Below are 14253 nucleotides of genomic sequence, written 5' to 3'. Positions count from 1 at the left end.
AAATACAACAGAATTACATTGCAGGGAATGTTTTTAACCACTCTTTGCCACCATCGTTCTTGTTTCCTCCCTGACAACAGTTCTAAACAACAAACAAAAACTCAAGAAATATAGTATTTCACTTGCACCAAATTCTGCTGCAAATCCGTTGCCTTTCTGAAACAGATGTAAGGTGACAAGAGGAGCAGGAACAGATGTCTGGTCAGGCAGACACTCTATATCACCCTATGCTAATGGCAGCTGATCATGAAATTTAAGTGTGCTTCACCTTCCTTTTCCCCCCAAGATTGTGCCTTAATAAAAAACTATCAATAAATGCTACAGCACAAGGGATGGGAAGGAAGAAATACGAAGTCAGTTAAACGGTAACTTTGAAGAAGTTCAGTTTACAGTTCTGTCAAAAACTGAGTAATAAATATTGATCTTATTCAAATGAAATTTCTATCTCTCAGACATGTTTTGACCTAATCTTCCAACACTGCTATAGCAACACTGCAAACAACTTGTTCTCTTTCGTCAGTCCAGTAGGGATATTTTTCTTTATAGTGGAAAGCTATTAAATACTTATGATTGCCTGCGAAGCATCAATTCTATATTTAAAAGATTTAGAAATTAATTTCTATACTCAAGCAAATCCTTTCCATTAATAAATATTCTTATATTTTAAGGAGTTCATGCCTTTTCAAACTAAGCTAAAAAGAATATAAGCTATTCTAGTTTCAAAGGCACAGATGAATGCCTTTAAATACCTCAACAGGATAGATAGCTACAGGGATAATGTATAGATGGATGGATGGATTAATGGATATTAACCTTGTTCTAATCAGTTTGAGAATTTTAATTTCCATTACCACCAGCAGAATCCAAATGTGTGATTAACTGCAGAAATGATGACAGCTACCATACTTTCTATCGCTACACCCTTTATGAATATTCATGAAAGAATAATGACTGCAAATAGATTGTCAACGGACTAGACAGACAGTCTAACATTCTCCATCATCATCATAAACGACACTTTCATAGCATCTCCCATCCAATGTCTGTGATGGCTCTTCCTCCTCAAACGGAAAGAAAACATTGGAATACTCTCCCATTACTACAGGGAAAAGACCAACAGAGGAAGGATGGTCTCTGAGCAGAAAGGATCGGTCTTGTAGTTAAGCACTGAACTGGGATATCTGGGATCAATGCTTAGCTCTGGCAGAGGCTCCTTGCATGACCTTGGGAAAATCACTCTCTCAGTTCCACACACTATGGGTGCTAAAAGACTCATTTTCGTTTTCCTGGCTTCAGTCGCCTAAAAGAGGGGACACCTAACAAAAGCTAAACATCCTATCACATGACACCAGTGGATGCTGTTACGGTAAGGAAGAGAAACTGAATACACAGAGTTTGTTGATAGAGGACACAATCACTTTAGTTGTTGGTCTGCATTCAAGATTCTTTCATTTTAAAGAAACATGGAATGTAGATATTTCAAACACGTCAGTGTTTGTATCTATCCTGACACACAAATCCCCACCCCCATTAACATTAATGGGAATTAACATGATTAAAGAGAAGAACATAATCTCTCCTTCTTCAAAATCCACTTCAACCAGGACACCTACAAGGAAAACAGCCTTTGTCCATCTCTTGTCATCTTAGACAGAAAGAACTTTGGGGCAGGGATTGTGTCTTCTAAGCAGCGGTGAGCACAATGTGGGCACTACTGTGTCACACAGCCCTGATAACACTCTTCCAGCTGGACACTCACCAGGCTGCTGTGTTCGGGTCCCACCTCACTAGACCCATGTGCTCTCATACTTCCTTTGGTCGGAATAGGCTGCAGCACTGTCTTTTCTTGGTCTCCCCGGCATGTTTCCTGGGCACAGGCTCTATTTGTTACCTTTTCACCAAAATGGGACCAAACAACCCAGCTGCCCTAGGCCTCAGGACCAGTGCTGACTCCCCACTAGCTTAAGCACGGCCTTTGCCAGACTTCCTGCCTTGTGGGAGTTCAGCTCTCCAGGGATATGTACTAGTGAAACACACAGAAACTCAAGCTTGGGAAAGGTTCCCTCCAAATCAGTCACTCTTTACTTCAGCTTGCACAAGAAATATACAGATCTAGACAAAATAATAAAGGCCTACATCCAGTTCTCTGCCTCAGTTTCCTCACCAGTGGTGGTGCTAATAGGGTGCAAGGGCAGGAGGGAGTGGTGCCTTTTCAAACACATTATGCACAGAGGCTGCCTTAGGCATAAGCAAGCTAGGCAGCTGCCTAGGGCAGCAGATTCACAGCAAGATGGGGTGTGACCTGCCCCACACTAGCTTTCAAGGGTATTGACTAACTGTCCATGTGCACCCTGACATGCATTAACATTTCCTTAATCTAGTCCTCTTTGAAATGCAACCAGATCAAAGTGCACTAACAAACTCTTAATGCACATCAGCTGGGTGCACACAGTGTGTACATTAACACATGTGCAGAGGCCTTAGACTGGACCATGTGGCTGGAGGTCCTGGCCTAACAGGAGCAGCCTGGGGGGGAACCCACAGACCAGACCAGACCAGCCCTGTCCCTGGCAGCCTCTTCCTGAATGAGCCCAAGCCCTCCCCCCCATTTATTGTGTGGAGAATGAACTTAAGGTGTCATTTAGAATTAGAAATATTCTGAACTGTTTTTTGTTTTTTAAAAATAATCCTTTGAAAGAAGCTACACAATTTTAGCAGTCAGGCTTTACAGCTTATCTGGAAGCTTCCATCCATAGCAGCGGTCATATTAATCTTTTATGATATCATTAAAGAAATTAAATTAATGTTGTAGTTTCACATTAAACTAGGCACTAATGGATACATACATAGGTAGTAACTTTTAAAGGTATTTTAAATTTTTAAATGAAAACATGATGATATTATTCTTCCCTTCACAGCCTGCTGTCATTGGCACATGTTGAGGAAAACTCACCTCTGCTTTTTATAATCTTCTCCACTGATGAGAAATGCAAAGCCTTAGGTATGGCTGCTATATCCCTTTCAAAAACCAAAAGTTCTCTAAGAAACAACCTTCTCGGATTACAGTGGATTAAGTTGCACTGTATGTAACAGAGCAATATGATTGCTCAGAGCTCCAGTCTGAAACTGGAGAAAAGCCTGTTGAGAGTCTTTTGGTTAAGTTTAGAGGCGAGAGCAACAAGGGTGATGTCGTGGTGGGCGTCTGCTATAGACCACCAGACCAGGAGGATGAAGTAGACGAGGCTTTCTTCGGACAACTATTAGAAGTTTCCAGATCACAGATCCTGGTTCTCATGGGGGACTTCAATCACCCTGACATCTGCTGGGAGAGCAATACAGCAGTGGACAGACAATCCAGGAAGTTTTTGAGGCTGTTGGGGACAACTTTCTGGTGCAAGTGCTGGAGGAACCAACTAGGGGCCGTGCTCCTCTTGACCTGCTGCTCACAAACAGGGAAGAATTGGTAGGGGAAGTAGAAGTGGGTGGCAACCTGGGCAGCAGTGACCATGAGATGGTTGAGTTCAGGATCCTGACAAAAGGAAGAAAGGAAAGCAGCAGAATATGGATATGGACCCTGGACTTCAGAAAAGCAGACTTTGACTCCATCAGGGAACTGATGGGCAGGATCTTCTGGGAGACTAATATAATGGGAAAGGAGTCCACAACAGCTGGCTGTATTTTAAAGAAGACTTATTAAGGGCACAGGAACAAACCATCCCCATGTGCAGAAAGAATACCAAATATGGCAGGCGACCAGCTTGGCTTAACAAAGAAATCTTCGGTGAGCTTAAACACAAAAAGGAAGCTTATAAGAAGTGGAAACTTAGACAGATGACTAGGGGGGAGTATAAAGATATTGCTTGAGCATGCAGGGATGTAACCAGGAATGCCAAAGCACAACTGGAGTTGCAGCTAGCAAGGGATGTGAAGGGAACAAGAAGGGTTTCTAAAGGTATGTTAGCAACAAGAAGAAGGTCAAGGAAAGTGTGGGAGCCTTACTGGATGAGGGGGGCAACCTAGTGACAGATGATGTGGAAAAGTTGAAGTACTCAATGCTTTTTTTGCCTCGGTCTTCACAGACAAGGTCAGCTCCCAGACTTTCTGCACTGGGCAGCACAGTATGGGGAGGAAGTGAGCAGCCCTCAGTGGTGAAAGCACAGGCCAAGGACTATTTAGAAAATCTGGACATGCATAAGTCCACGGGTCCAGATCTAATGCATCTGAGGGTGCTGAGGGAGTTGGCTGATGTGATTGCAGAGACATTGGCCATTATCTTTGAAAATTTGTGGTGATCGGGGGAGGTCCCAGAGATTGGAAAAAGGCAAATATAGTGCCCATCTTTAAAAAAGGGAAGAAGGAGATTTCAGGGAACTATAGACCAGTCAGCCTCACCTCAGTCCCTGGAAAAATCATGGAGCAAGTCCTCAAGGAATCCATTTTGAAACACTGGGAGGAGAGGAAGGTGATCAGGAACAGTCACCATGGATTCATCAAGGGCAAGATATTCCTGACCAACCTGATTGCCTTCTATGATGAGATAACTGGCTCTGTGGATATGGGGAAAGCGGTGGACACAATATATCTTGATTTTAGCAAAGCTTTTGATACGGTCTCCCACAGTATTCTTGACAGCAAGTTAAAAAAGTATGGATTGGATGAATGGACTATAAGGTGGATAGAAAGCTGGATAGATTGTTGGGCTCAATGGGTAGTGATCAATGACTTAATGTCTAGTTGGCAGCCAGTATCAAGCGGAGTGCCCCAGGGGTCTGTCCTGGGGCTGGTTTTGTTCAACGTCTTCATTAATGATCTGAATGATGGGATGGACTGCACCCTCAGCAAGTTTGCGGATGACAGTAAGCTAGGGGGAGAGGTAGATATGCTGAAGGGTAGGGATAGGGTCCAGGGTGCCCTAGACAAATTGGAGGATTGAGCTAAAAGAAATGTGATGAGGTTCAACAAGGACAAGTGCAGAGTCCTGCACTTAGGACGGAAGAATCCCATGCACTGCTACAGGCCGGAGACCAACTGGCTAAACAGCACTTCTGCAGAACAGGACTTGGGGATTACAGTGGACGAGAAGCTGGATATGCGTCAACTGTGTGCCCTTTTTGCCAAGAAGGCTAATGGCATATTGGGCTGCATTAGTAGGAGCGTTGCTAGCAGATCAAGGGAAGTGATTATTCCCCTCTATTCGGCACTGGTGACGCCACATCTGGAGTATTGCATCCAGTTTTGCACTCCCCACTATAGAAAGGATGTGGAAAAATTGGAGACAGTCCAGTGGAAGGCAAAGAAAATGTTTAGGGGGCTGGGGCACATGACTTATGAGGAAAGGCTGAGGGAACTGGGCTTATTTAGTCTACACAAGAGAAGAGTGAGGGGGGATTTAATAGCAGCCTTCAACTAACTGAAGAGGGCTTCCAAAGAGGATGCAGCTCGGCTGTTCTCTGTGGTGTCAGATTGTCAGAACAAGGAGCAATGGTCTCAAGTTGCAATGGGGGAGGTCTATGTTGGATATTAAGAAAAATTATTTCACTAGGAAGGGTGGTGAAACACTGGAATGGGTTACCTAGGGAGGTGGTGGAATCTCCCTCAGAGATTTTTAGGGCCCAGCTTTACAAAGCCTTGGCTGGGATGATTTAGTTGGGGTGGTCTTGCTTTGAGCAGGGAGTTGGACTAGATGACCTCCTGAGGTCTCTTCCAACCCTAATCTTCTATGATTCTATGAAATGCACAAGGGGCTCTGATCTGCACTGTTAATGATCAAATAAAGTTTGTTTGTTTTTTTGGTCCTGATCTTGTAAACACTTATTGACACAAGTAATTTTAAGCACATGAAGAGGCCCATTCACATTACTCATTTGTGTAAAATTTCTCACCTTCTTGAAGAGCTTTAATACTTCATTATGCTGTTTTTATCTTTGTCTCAACCTCACATTGCAATGGTAGTTTTTGACCTGTTGCTCTGAGGGTAAGCAATGAGCTGTCCCTAAGGACAAATCTTGCACCGCCTTTATCCCCTACATTTTAACAAGTACAGATAGCTCTGGAGACAATGGAACAGGGGCAGTTCCATTGTATGTGGCTAGGGGGCAAGATGTTTGCACTCTACTGGCAGGTTCATATACTACATACCCTAAACTGTGAAGTCCAGTTATGCGTGGCCTCCCTTCTGCAGTGCTACAAAAGAAAGCTTAGGGGTGGGGCAGCCATTTTCCCCCCTGAAGAGGGAACACAGCAGTCATTAGGGACTACTGCAGCTCTGGTACAGCTTGTGGGGAGGATTCTTCACCTTCTGATGCCTGTGAGTTGGGTCCATCTACTTGGGGTTTGGTGCAGGATTTGCCTCTTAATGCTTGTACCACAACTCATATGAGCAGACGTATGCAGTGTTGTTGTAGCCATGTTGATCCCAAGATATTAGACACAAGGTGGGTGAGGTAATATACTTTATTAGACCAATGTCTGATGGTGGGAAACAAGCTTTCAAGCTTACACAGAGCTCTTCTTCAGGTCTGGGAAACGTATTCAAAGTGCCACAGTTAAATACAAGGGTGGAACAGATTGTTTAGCATAAGTAGTTAACACATATTTCAAAGTTACCCATAATGATTATTCCTATCCATCAGGCTAAAAGTTTTACTCTTCATGGACTAAAATCTGTAACCCTATTTCAAAACTGAGTCTGAAATCCACCCAGGAGACTTCATTTGCCCGTGCGAAAAGCCGTTGACTTAAATGGGAATTGACATGGGTGTAAGAGTCTCCCAATCTCTATCAGACATAAGATTGGGTCCTTATAGTACATTATAACCCATGCATTGCAGCATCTGAGCAATAAATGTCACCACGCTGCCTTTGATTTTTCAGTCATGTTCCTTAAGCCAACTCATTGATTCAAGCATTGAGAATCCTTATTCAAATCTGTAAATTCACCCTTCTATCGAGAGAATCTTTAGCTCTTGTAGTACTATGTGTAGGGCATAATTCCTCTTGAATAGTCTTTTCCCATTAGGCAGTCATTGATTTTTCTCCCCAGTATCTAATGAAACTTGAAATTAACATGACATTTCTGTTTATTTGCTTGTTGGTATTACAACAGCAACATTGCGGCTCTTAAAATAATTTGTGTTTTTTAAATTAACTTACACTCGTTTTGCAGCAGCTGAATGAAAAGCACTGTAGGTTCAACCTAAACAATGAAGGTTACTTGTATGAGTTTTATTTTCCTTTTTAATAAAAATTCTCGGTCACAAAAAGAGAGGATTTTTTTAAAAGGTCACACTTAGGTTCAAAATTATGTGTGATTTTTTAAAAGCATGAACAGGGATACATTTATATCTAAAAGCTTCCTGGAATACAGATAAAAGGTGAGATCCTCCCCTGTGAAAGTCAGCATGACTCCACCGACATTAATAAAGCTGGGCTGATTTATACCAGCTGAAGACGTGGCACTGAATGCCGGACAGTACCTGAAATATGATACATTTCCTTTTGTTTTTTAAAAAAATCCTTTCTATGTTTATAATCCTTTGAAAGTTACTATAAAGTGTTTACTTGCCAAGAAGATATGATATTTTCCAGGCAAAGTTAATCACATTTATTGCCTTTAGTTTTGAGATGATGACATTACACTGCTGAAAATAGTGTGGATGGGGGAGGCGCTGCTTGGGTATGTAGGGCCAAGTAGGGTATGTACTTTAAGGGTGCAGGCCTGTCTGTATTCTACTCGCGCAAGCAGTGCCTCACTGCCTACACTGCTATTTATACTCATGCTAGTGGGGCACGTAGTGTATGTAAGAAGTATACAGCGTACACATACCCTCTGAGACACACTTCCCTCCCTGCTTCCTCTTTGCTCAGGGATTTAGTCATTTGCTGCTGGCCTATGTGGCTAGCAAGGTGTGTTAAGGACATTATGCAAACCCATAAATATCACTTTGTAGCTGCAATTAATTGTTATGCATGCTAGACAATATGTTGAGTAGGAACAGCAAGTTGAAGCAATGGACTCCATATATAAGCCTTGGAAGGGTCAGGTAGAAATGTTGTTGAGGCAAATAGCACAGATCTGATCCCTCACTGCCATGTGGATGCACAAACAACACATAGCCAAGAGCCATAATGTACACTGGCTAAATGTACATGCATCGTGTAACACAATGTCAGGGCTGTTCATCTGAATTACTATTTAGGTTTGCTTTGTTTGCAAGATTAAGGTGGAGATTTGTGATCTGAATTGTGGCAGCTGTAACCAATTCAAATATAGCTAGAATAAAAATATATATATATTTTAAAAATTGGGTTCTGTTCTTTTTGGATTAGGTGATACTGCTGATGGTTGCTGTTAGTGCCAATTTATCGGCTGCAGGGGTCTGTGACAAATCTGGTTTGGCCAAATTAATTTAGTCAATTGCTTTAGAAACCTGCTTGTTTTCAGATAAACAAGTTTTTTTCCATCTCCCTCTGACTTTCTATCAGCATTTCTAGGAATTCTAAGAAATTTATGTCAAGCCAATTTCTTTCATTCTCTCCTGAAAAAACTGCCCCTTGCTTGAAGAGCAGCTTGCAGAAAAAGTATTTGATCTTTGTCTGTGACATAGTTAAGGATTTTTTTTTGCACTCTTCAGTTATCAATTCCCCTGGGGCATATAATGTTCCTTCTGCATCTCTCCTCTTTCTGATATTTTTAAAACACTGAGCCAAATTCAATCTGTAGTATAACAGCACTGAAATCTACACCAGTGATGAATTTGGCCCACTGTTTCTTGTTTAACAAGTAACTGCTGATCCTTGAACAGACCACTGATACTTCCAAGAATTCAAACTAGATTTTCATGTCCCCTGAAAGTATAAAGGTTGATCTCATTATCCCCCTAGAAAAGATGGAAGATATCCTGGGGTCTATTAATTTGAAGAATTAAAAGAAGAGTCATTTAAAGCTAGATCTGTTATTTTATTATGAACCTAAATTGCCTGGAACACACCTCCCTTCAGATTTTGTTGCTAACCTGAAACTCATCATGGGTGCATTAACAGTTTCACAGCAGTCCTTGCACCTTTCAAGTGGAAAAGTTGTAGTTTTGAGAGTCTAATTAATGCTTTAGTGTTGTGGTCAATTATTTTGAACAAGCTTCACCTTGAGATTTTGATTCCACTTAAAGCTGAAACTCAAAGTGAAATTGGGAGATGCCAGTCCCCACAAATGAAGACAAAATACATTATTTCCATGAACCCCTGAAATCACAGCAGCTGCACTATATGCATGTCTTTTATATTGAACTACATAAAGCACTAGAAATGATAGAATTCAGAGCCAGGGATTAGACAATTTAGAGATGGGAACTTTCCTGATTTACTCTCCCCCCTGAAAATCAAATGCACAAAATCATAAATGCACAAAAATCAAATGTACAACTACAATATAATTGTACAACTACAATAACTGGCTGGATGGTAGTACTGCTGAAAAGGATCTGGGAATTATAGTGGATCACAAATTCAATATGAGCCAACAATGTGATGTAGTTGTGAAAAAGGCTAATATAATTCTGGGGTGTGTTCATGGGAATGTTGTATGTAAGACATGGGAAGTATTTGTCCTGCTCTACTTCACACTGGTGAGGCGTTTGCTGGAGTACTGTGTCCACTTCTGGACACCACACTTTAGGAAAGATGTGGACAAATCGAGACAGTCCAGAGGAGAGCGACAAAAATGATAAAAGGTTTAAAAACCCTTACATAGGAGGAAATGTTAAAAAACCTTGGCCTGTTTAGTCTTGAGAAGAGAGGACTAAGACCTGACAATAGTCTTCCAATATATTAAGGCCTGTTATAAAGAGGACGGTGATCCATTGTTCTCCATATCCACCGAAGGTAGGACAAGAAGTAATGGGCTTAATCTGCAGCAAGGGAGATTTAGGTTAGAGACTAGGAAAAACTTCCTAACTATACGAATAGTTACACTCTGGAACAGGCTTCTAAGGGAGACTGTGGAGCCCCCATCACTGGAGGTTTTTAAGAACAGGTTGGACAAACACCTGTTAGGGATGATCCTGCCTCCGCACCTAGGACTGGACTTGATGACTTTAGAGATCCCTTCCAGCTCTACATTTCTGTCATTCTGTGATTTTAATTAATTTTAATTGAAAGTGCAGACACCAAAGATGTAGCATGTATAGGATATTAGAGGTGGTTTAATATGTTACTTAATTAATTGTTCTCCTTAATTTATTCAGTGAGCAAAATTTTCTGGCATTTGAAGAGCTCTATGAAACATCCAAGTCAATGTAGCTGGAGGTCAGTTAGAGAGGAAGTACAGTATAGTGAATAGGACACTGAACTAAGAATCAGGAGACCTAGGTTATATATAAATTTGTTAGTCTCTAAGGTGCCACAAGTATTCCTTTTCTTTCTAGGTTATATGGGCTCTGCTACTTGCCCACATCTTATCTATTTATATTATATCTTTGCCTCATCTGTTTAGACTGTTTGGACTGTCTCTCATTATGTGTTTGTATGGTGCTTAGCACAATTGGGCCCCACTTTTGTTGGGTCCTCTACGCGCTACTGTAATACCCAGATCACTGGCTGAGCTAGTAGAGAAGAAAAGCCCAAGCAAATATATTCTCTCTCTCTCTCTCTCACAAACACACACCCTCACTTGCAATCCATCATTAATTTGCTGTTTCAGTTTTTCATCTCCATCCCTATCTTGTTGCTTTTGCAAAAGGCTGGGGCTCACTTAATTAGGCCTGCAATTGCTTGGATGTTTGTGTTTAGAGGGAAGAGGAGCTTCAATTTATATAAATCAAACTATACAAAGATCAGGACAATTGAATACCCTGGTGTGAAGTATTCAGACAATCACTACAAATATCAATTAAGCTGGATGTTAAAATTTAGCATCGCAGACACACAGCCTTTTGTTTTCAAGCCATCAGCAAGACAACTCAACAGCAAGGGAGTTAATGATAAATGAAATTTGTTCTTTCGGGGCTATGGAATAAATGTTAACTCAGAGAGCGTTTCAATTTCACCTCTAATGAGGAACCCTGTTTTCCTCCCTACCACTTTGGAAGGGGGAAAGTGCTGGCATTTCTGCTCTTTCCCAATACCCTGTCTCAGAGCTCATTCTTTTGTATCAGTCCCTGGCTACTGGGCATCTTACACATTTTAAGCTTCACCACCACCAGAGCTGCAGGAAGGGAAAAAGAACATTCTGTCCCACTCCCTCCAGAAGATCTTGGGTGTTGCAAATGGAGCAGGTCACCAGTATCCTGCTCTTCTCTCAGACACTTGGCAGCTGCAAGTGGGAGCGGAGGGATGGCGGTACCCAGTACATCCTTAGCACCATTTTGCAGCTCCCCTGGTGGGTATAGCCCTGTAGTTTTAAAAGTGCTCACCGTCGAGGGCTGCAGAAGTTTATAGTCTACGCATGTGTGGGTTTTGAGTGTGAACTTGAATTATTTCCCTTTCTAAAGGGCTTTTTCTTTAAGTAAGTCCCAAATCCTGACAACTGCAGTACATAAAAGCTTGTTCAAAGGAGATATGGCTACTGACAAGTCAGAGTAGGTAAGTATTGATCTACATAATGAATCATGGAGAGATTCGGTTGTAACTCTGCAACAGATATAGGAGATAGCAGCTCTTTTAATAGCCTTAACATTTTTAAATCAAGACCCTGGCCATGTTCAATTACATGGAGTCCTGAGCTCTCTGGATCTTTCTTATCTCGTAAACATCTTTGTTGAGCTTGTGACCCAATGTTGAGCCATGTTGCCATTTGAGGGAACCTTTGGGCTACTCCCTCACACTCCCTTTAAGCTAATTAGCATTGAACTGGAGGTTTCTCCAGTACCCACCAGTATGTTAGATGAAGATCCTAAAGATAAAATTGTGGACAGATTTTATTCAGTACTGTGCACTAAATGGTTACAGTATTGCTAGGAGCAGTAATCATACCAGTGCTCTCAAAGGTAGGCATTCTTAATGGTTGTGCATTAAGATGAAATAAAAATGATTCAGCTGATAGGCAATGCTTTGCCCTACATTTACATCTCAGTGCATCTGGTAGGAGGAGGGAATTTAGATGATTTCAGCTTCACTAATTTCTGTGACCCAATGATTCCTGTGAACCTAGAATGAGTTAATTATCCTTCCAATGATATCATTCAATCTCGGAGATGGAACATTACTATCCTAACCTTTCTCTCTCTCACAAGGATGTTGAAACAACATGAACTAGTCATTCAAAAACAAAGGGGTATCAAAGAGCTCTGGTTGAAACAGCAGAGTGTCAGTCTGAGAAAAATATACTTCAGGTAAACTGAGGTTTGCTGATTCATTCAGCACCTAAAGGGAGACTAACCACTCCAGTGTTTTAGACTTGGCCCATCATCTGAGCTGTACGTGGCACTTGGTGTTTGTCACACTTGCAATATGAGGGTCATATGATCTGCTGGCATAGCACCATTGATTGACATGGAGTTACACCAACTGTAGATTTGGTCCACACAGGGACACTTTTGATTAGTACCGAATTAAGGGATCTACAGAGTTGATGGCCTAACAGAATTGAGCCTTCTAATAAAGGCAGAGCACATTTGTACACAGTGCATTTAGGAATACTTTGGGTGAGCTAGTTGAAAAAAGAGCTGGCATAATGAGGCTGGTCTCATGTACTGAGGAGAAGGATGGTTCAGTGGCTAGCGTGTTAGCCTGGGACTTTGGAGACCTTGGTTCAGCTTTCTGTTCTGCCACAGACTGCTTGTGTGACCTTGGACAAATCACCATGTTCTTTCTGTGCCTCCGTTCCCCATCTGTGAAATGCGGATAATAGCATTGCCCTACTTCACAAGGATACTGGGAGGATAAATACAAGACTGAAATGCTTAGGTACTACTGTAATAGGAGCCATATAGGAAGCAGGTTCAGTTCTCCTGGCACCCCCAAAACTACCTCTATTAATAATAGGGTTGTTTACAAGCTAGAACTCTCACATCTAAAATTCCACCTACCAATTTCAACTTGTTTTTCAGATACCATGGTGTACCTCTCATCTTTTGTTGCAGCCATAGCATTCCAGGTACTAATAGGTATGAGGGTATCTCCTAAGTTTATACCTATGGCAGAACATTAATGTATTTTGTCTTTGACAGCTTTCCAATTTTCTAATAGAAAAGCTGAATTGATCTTTGCAAAGTATGGTGGGATACTTGACATGGGTGAACAGAATTGTGGGACTGGCATAATACTTTCAGTTAACAACTTCACAACTGTGTGTGTGCGTATATATAATGTATAATAATTAGGGTTGCGCGTCTGTCATGCAGGTCACGGAAGTAACGGATTCTGTGACTTTCCATGACCTCCCTGACTTCTGCAGCAGCCAGTGTGGCTGATTCAGGGGCTGCCCCTCGGGCAGTCCCGGGCCAGCAGCAGCAGCAGTTTGGGTGTGTGGGAGGGGGATCAGGGCTGGGGCAGGGTGTTGGGATGCAGGGCGGCGTTTACCTTGTGGGTTGAGGGGGCTCCCACTGGCATGTCCCTACAGCTCTTAGGCAGAGGGGTCAGGGTCTCAGTGCACTGCTCTTGCTCACAGGCGCCGCCCCTGCAGCTCCCATTAGCTGCAGTTCCCAGCCAATGGAAGCTGCAGAGCTGGCGCTTGTGGGGGGAGCAGTGCGTGGAGCCCCCATGGCCACGCCTCCCACTTGGAGCTGCAGGGACATGCCGGTGGGAACCGGGTACGGAGCCAGCCCTCCCACACCAGCACCAGCATTGGTCCCGAGCCACGAGTCATGGCCAGCCTCCCCCCACACCAGCAGGTGTCCTGGGCCGCCAGCCACCCCTCCCCCCACCAGCAGGGGTCCCGGGCTGTGCGCCGCCGCTCACCTCTGCCCCAGCACCAGCAGGGGTCCTGGGTCAACACCCCCCCCCAGTACCTACGGCGCTCCCAGAGCGCCCCCCCAGAGCACCCGCAGCCCGCCCCCCTGGCCAAAGTTTTAGTTAGGGGTATATAGTAAAAGTCATGGATAGGTAATGGGCCGTGAATTTTTGTTTACTGCCCGTGACCTGTCCATGACTTTTACTAAAAATACTCTTGACTAAAACATAGCCTTAATAATAATATATATCATGCATAAGATAGGAGAAGGGATGTATTACCACCCACATTTTGCAGATGGGAAACTGTAGCGCAGAGTTTAGGTGACTTGACTAAGATCACAGAAGGAGCCTGTGGCAGAACTGGGA

The 14253-nt window shown here is 42.7% G+C and overlaps 1 long non-coding RNA gene across 1 annotated transcript in view; it reads right to left on the bottom strand.

The window, feature by feature from the left end:
* LOC142069314 (uncharacterized) overlaps window positions 1-14253 on the bottom strand; it is a 440919-nt gene that overhangs the window by 296108 nt on the left and 130558 nt on the right. The gene's annotated exons all lie outside the window — the stretch shown is intronic.

The sequence above is a fragment of the Caretta caretta genome, chromosome 15, assembly GCF_965140235.1.
Source record: "Caretta caretta isolate rCarCar2 chromosome 15, rCarCar1.hap1, whole genome shotgun sequence".
Classification (NCBI taxonomy): Eukaryota; Metazoa; Chordata; order Testudines; family Cheloniidae; genus Caretta; species Caretta caretta.
The sequence above is the reverse complement of the archived record's forward strand: the minus strand, read 5'-3'. Positions and strand labels throughout refer to the sequence as shown.